The sequence below is a fragment of the Hippichthys cyanospilos genome, chromosome 17 (genome assembly GCF_059441005.1).
Source record: "Hippichthys cyanospilos isolate Australia breed blue-spotted pipefish chromosome 17, RoL_Hcya_1.0, whole genome shotgun sequence".
Classification (NCBI taxonomy): Eukaryota; Metazoa; Chordata; class Actinopteri; order Syngnathiformes; family Syngnathidae; genus Hippichthys; species Hippichthys cyanospilos.
In genome coordinates, this window is record NC_142385.1 from 5,480,288 (window position 1) to 5,486,406 (window position 6,119).

Genomic DNA, 6,119 nt, shown 5'->3' on the forward strand with positions numbered 1-6,119 from the left:
AAATGGTGAGGTATGCAGAAAATGTGTTCTCTCACTAATTCTTTGGTTGTACATTTTATACCAATGTAACGCACTGTGACCCCAGACCCACACTTCACCCATGAAAAACAAACCAGAAAAAAATGGCCAGTCTTAAGACAGTAAGGCAGTTTGTTTAACAATGTCATCCAGGATACTTTGAATAAATGGGGAGTTCTTTTAGTAGCTGTAACCTAGCACTGTGTCAATGCTATTCGGCATTGTCTTTGCTCCATGGAGGTGACCCAAATTTTGTCAAGTCAACGGAACAATTCATTAACAGGGTTATAGAACACCAAGCTCATCGTATTTTCAAATATAATTAATATTGGGGACATATAGATATTGATCGGAAATCAGGCCCCATCACAACATTTTGTAGGGCGTGCTGTACTATAAGGTGCAGTCTGAATGAACAGGTGTACTGTATTTGGGGAAATTTCCATTTATCAACGCAGCAAAACAGCAAATGAGTCAAAATTTATTATATATTATATATTTATACATATATATATATATATATATATATATATATATATATATATATATATATATATATATATATATATATATATATATATAGGTGCAGAGAAACCCAAATTCCTAATCAAAATGGAAACATATTCAATGGAGCCCTTTTACTTTTTAACTATTCTGTCATACTTAAAGCGATAGTGTATGTAGATGGCCAATTTGTCACTGCCAAGACATATTATTATGTATGTATTATTTATTATTATTTTACTTACAGGATTCATATGACACCGTCAACCGTATCCTGAGCTCAGCTCTTGCTTTACTATTTTTTTAATAGCAGTTTTTTAAACAATCAGACGTTAGCAAGTTTAGAAAACAATAGTTGGATGTAATAATTTCTTGTTGACGTTTCAGCTTTGTGAAAACAACAAATCTAATTTATTTCCAATTGCTGTATATCTAGTGACTCAATAGTTTGAATGACATGACATCATCCAAATATTATTTTAAATTGGCATAAAGTCTGAGACTCTGAAACTCTGAGATGGATATTAGAAAGTTATTCGCCCGCAGCACGGAGAGAGCAGTAAAGCAGCGAGAAATGGGGGAGGTAAATGAGGTCCTAACTAGCTAGCTAGGTTGTCTTAAATTCATGCTAAGTTAGGTTATGTTATTCTTTGTGTAAAGCCAATTTGTAAGCAGTTTGCTGTATGAGCTGTTGGGGGAATTTCCACTGAGTTTCATCAGCATGAAACAAAATTCTGCTTATGATCATTTTGAGTAAGCCTGTATTAGTTGCCAGATATAGCCGGCTTGCGGACCGGTTCTGGCCCACAAATGGATTTAATCCGGCCCACGAGGAGATTTCGTTAAGGATAAAAATGAGCTGAAATTTGTAATAAATGAAAAGCTTGAAATGTTTTATGATTAATAGTAGGCCTACTGTTAATATTTGAGTATAGTTAATAGGCATGTGAATACCATGATTTTGAGGAAAAACATTTCATTTTTCCCATTCATTAATTGTGTGCAAAGGTTTTTAAACCATTCAAATTTATTTCCTCAAAAAATTGCACAGTGGACTTGTTTATCCATAAAACGATTCTGGGATCTGTCTTTTTTTTTTTTTTAAACATCCTTTTCTAAAACGCCTTTCAAAAATTTGTATCTTTATGCCCAAAATAAAGTCAACTGCATTTTTTTTTTATATATAGTGACAAGTCAAATAGTACACAATCAGATAACAATGAGCCAGAGAGTAAATAAGTGAAAACGAAATGCTTCAAAAGACCGAGAAGAGGAACAAAATAGACACACTCAAAGGACTGTTAGATCATAGTTGCAATAAGAAGAAAATGATGATGGATGTTACATGTAAATTCATTCTATTTTAATATATTTTACTGTGACATTTGTTAATATCTATTGTTGTTTTTCTCTTTGTATTTAAATACAGTTTGAAAATTAGACCTACTTTGTCCCTTTCAGGTCCCTGTCAGGACCCATAGTTTTTTAGGATGGCATGTCCTGGGGTCCCAACAGTTACAAAGGTAAAATGAGCATTGCATCAGGATGACTTCAACGAGTGAATTTTGGATACCTTATTCAGGAATGACTGAAGACCAAATGACTACAATTTGATACTGTGGAATTCTGCACAACCCTAAACTGTAGTTTAATTCATAACGTATACTGCCCTGACACCTTCTTATGTTATGTGGATGTATGGAATGTTGGCGCAATGTCTGCGTTCCACTCAATGTGACCAATGCAGCACAAAAGCCAAATGAGGTAATCGTCTGTGGAATCTCAGACTGTAAGTCTGTATGTATTGTTATTTTGTCTTTTTGCTTTATTTGGTTATCCACCTCTGGACCTGGGACAACCACAAATTACAAGGACAAGAGTCAGACAAATGGGCTTCAGCCGTAAGTGCCTTAAAAGAGCAAGTCTGGCTTTTTGAGTGCAATTTAGTGAATTTTTCCTAAGTGTGGAAACTCAGCAGTAAACTTAAATGGCAATGCGTTTGTTGTGACACCACCACACACATAAGCACCTGATGCAATTATCTCAATAAACATTCTGTCCTTATCAAAGTATAAACATCAGTCAGTGTTAACTGCTGGCTGGGAAATAGTTTCTTACTCTAGAGGTCGGAAGCTGAAGCATTTGTCAATGATCGAACCAAAAGGCAGCTCTGCACGCAATCACTGACAGTATAGTAGTTTACTCGTTTGCTGTGCCCTTTAATTGACTGAGGAGTCTTGGGTGTTGTCTGCATTTCACCTGATGTCAGCACCGTTTGAACAGGATAAGTGGAATGGAAAACGGATGGACAGTTCTGCATGTCCCCATTTACTAGTTGAAATGTGAGAGATATAACCTTGCTCAGCACATAGTATCACCCCTCTTGACCTAATTGTCATATATATGCTGCACAATGTTTTTGGCCACCTGGGGCTTTGTGATGTCATTAACATTTTCCAAAGCAGATATTTCAAAACAATGTAAAATGGTCCCAGTAATTTGATAAAAATACATTGCACTGGTTTACTGGTTTAGTGAGGATCTGGATGAAGGGACTAATACTATATTTCATTTTGTCATTGTGTGAACGTTGAAAAAAGACATAGTAAACAATCTTGAAATTTGAATAAAAAACTCAAATATGAAAGGCAGATTGGTTTGCTAAAATGTGTTTATATTAATAGGTGTTTTATGTCAAATATAATGTCATGCGAAAATGTTGTCACCAACACATTTTTACCCTACGCAAATGACCTAAATTTGCAAAAGTTTGGATACACTTCATTTTTTATGCTTTACACACAAGGGTCGCAGGCTTGCTAGTGCCTATCCCAGCTGACTCGGCGGTAGGCTGCAGACACCCTGAACTGGTTGCCAGCCAAATGCAAGGAACTCAGAGGCCAACACACCCAATCACACATAAGGACAATTTAGTATGTCCAATACACGTGTTTCTACGTCTTTGGAGAGTGGGAGGAAGTCAGAGTGTGCGAAGAGAACACAAGCAGGCTCAGGGAGAACATGCAAACTCGACGCAGGAAAGTCTAAGCGAGATGGGTTTGTGCTTAGATGAACTGTGAGGCAGACATGCCAATTTCAACAATTTATCTACAAAAAACCCTGCATATTATTAACAATAAAAATCTGTTGAAGCAATGAAAAGGAACACCATTTAGTTTTGCTACCCATAGCAGGAAAAATGCCAGCCTAAGAAAGATGTAAAAAAGACTTTGCCAATGGAGACAAGGACTGGATTAGGGTTTGATTGACAGTTAAGACTCCTCTCCCGTCGTGAGGCTGCAGAAATATAAAAGTTATTCAGTGATTAGCACACCATGTTGAAGATAATTGTTCAGAAGCAAGTGTTCAACTTAGTACATTGTGTCATATAATGTTATGATTTTGGAGTTGCTCATTTGAAGCTACTGTATATTAGATTTTTTATTTTTTATTTTAAGAGTTAATAAAAATAACCATTTTTAGTATAATTACATTATGTGCCTAGATGGTGAATGCAGGTTTTTCTGGCCCCCCACCCCCAAGCTTGGAGGCGATGGAGCTCTTTGCATTTGCCTAATGGGCGAGACATCTCTGTGTGACATGGATGCAAAATGTCATTTTCCAAATATCACAGAGCCAGCCTCCAGGTATATATTATGGAAGAGAATTAAAATAATAAAAAAAAGAAAATAAAACCCTTGAATGTTCCTGTATTTTGGTCGATGGTCTTTTGTCCCTTAGGTCTTCATTTAGAATCATGGCAAGAAAGAACCTTTGAAGCAAGTCAATATTGCCAGCAGCACTGATACTGTGATTAACTACTCAAAAAGTGTGATCAACTCTTCTCCCGTTGCATCAATGAATCACTACAAATTCATAATGGATGCACACTTAAGTGGCAGATGGTGCTGTAAGTATGGAAGTACTGTACAGAGAAAATGAAAACAAAACACTTTACACACCCCTGTTAGAATTCCATGTTTTTGGGATAAAAAAATAAGACAAAAGGTTAATTTAATTTGAACTATAATATGGGCAACTGAATCAAAAACTATTATCAAAAGACTGATGGATATTGTTGCAAAAATGTGCACACTTCTTGTGTGTTCAGAATTCTTGTTTAAATGCTGTCGTTTGAACCTAACTTTCTGCCCATTTTTTTAAGGGCATTCAACATTTTTTTTAAATTTCTACAGCTGTAGTTGCGGTTCAGCTTCTGTCACTAAGGCGACACGAATGTCATAGAATGTCACAGAAATTTCTTGGTGTAAAAACACTTCAGTAAGTAAATGCGCATGCCAGTTGTGATACATGTAAACATGTTCTCACGCCGCTTTTTGCAATTTTGAAACTGCCGTGGCGATTGTGAACTCAAGACCTTTACATACAAGTACATCAGTATGGCTCAGTGCTTCCGTGAACTGCGAATGACGTTGTGTGGCTATTTGTCACATCTCATTAGTAGGGAAACACATCTAGGCTGAAAAAAAAGGATTAAAAAGGAAGAGGAACCAGACAGCAGAGATTATTATCTCCTAAATTGGAGGTTGGACATCTCACAATGTGGACATGCTGGCCAAGCCCATTTGCTAAAATACAACTGTAGCGTCACACAAGGTAATAAATTGGACAAAATGTAAGCTACCCGAACACGCTTTTGATGTTGCTGTGTTGAATTGCTTCGTTTCCTTGGGGACGAAAATGTGTACTTGTAGAGCATTCAAGCTTTCGGCAGAGCTTTTCTTTGAGCAGGAAGGGACTCATTTGATCTGTTTGTGTTTGTGTCATGGTTTTCAAAGTGTGGGACAATAAACTGGGGCGTGCACACACTCCTTTACATAACACTGGGCAAACACGCTAAATGTTTGATTAGGTTTATTTTTTGTTGTAGATGATGATACATGCACGTGTCTACAAGGGTTACATAAATTATGAAAATGCAAATATTTGCATTTTGTGGCCAAGGATGTTTTGTATTTTATAAAAGAGACAAGTGGAACTGACTTTTTAAATGTGTGCATAAATTAATTTTGTTTCTGGAGTGCCTGCCAATAACATCACATTTACATACAGTGTGCGTGTGTGTGTGTGTGTGTGTGTGTGTGTGTGTGTGTGTGTGTGTATATATATATATATATATATATATATATATATATATATATATATATATATATATATATATATATATATATATATATATATATATATATATATGAATCTAAATTGATCTGGAACACCAAAATCTCAAACATTTTAACCCAAAGAAAAGTGCATGGATGTGCAACTGCGCTTCACAAGGCAAAAGAACAACCTGTTTTCTGGGGCCATACACTCCACTATTTCAGGTGGAACGATAAGGTAAGTCATTTTAAACTACAAAAAAAAGAAAAAAAAAACTCTTTTGTCCAATAGTCGATCATGGAAATTTAGGCAAATGCCCGAATGCCTTTTTTTTGTAGGGTACTTGTATAACAATTTGCATTTACAGACATGTGCCTCGAATTATAAAGGCTACTCTAAATTTTATACCACTTAAGAACTCCATCCACCCATCTATTTTTGAGAGCCGCTTATTCTCACACATGCTGTAGGCTTGC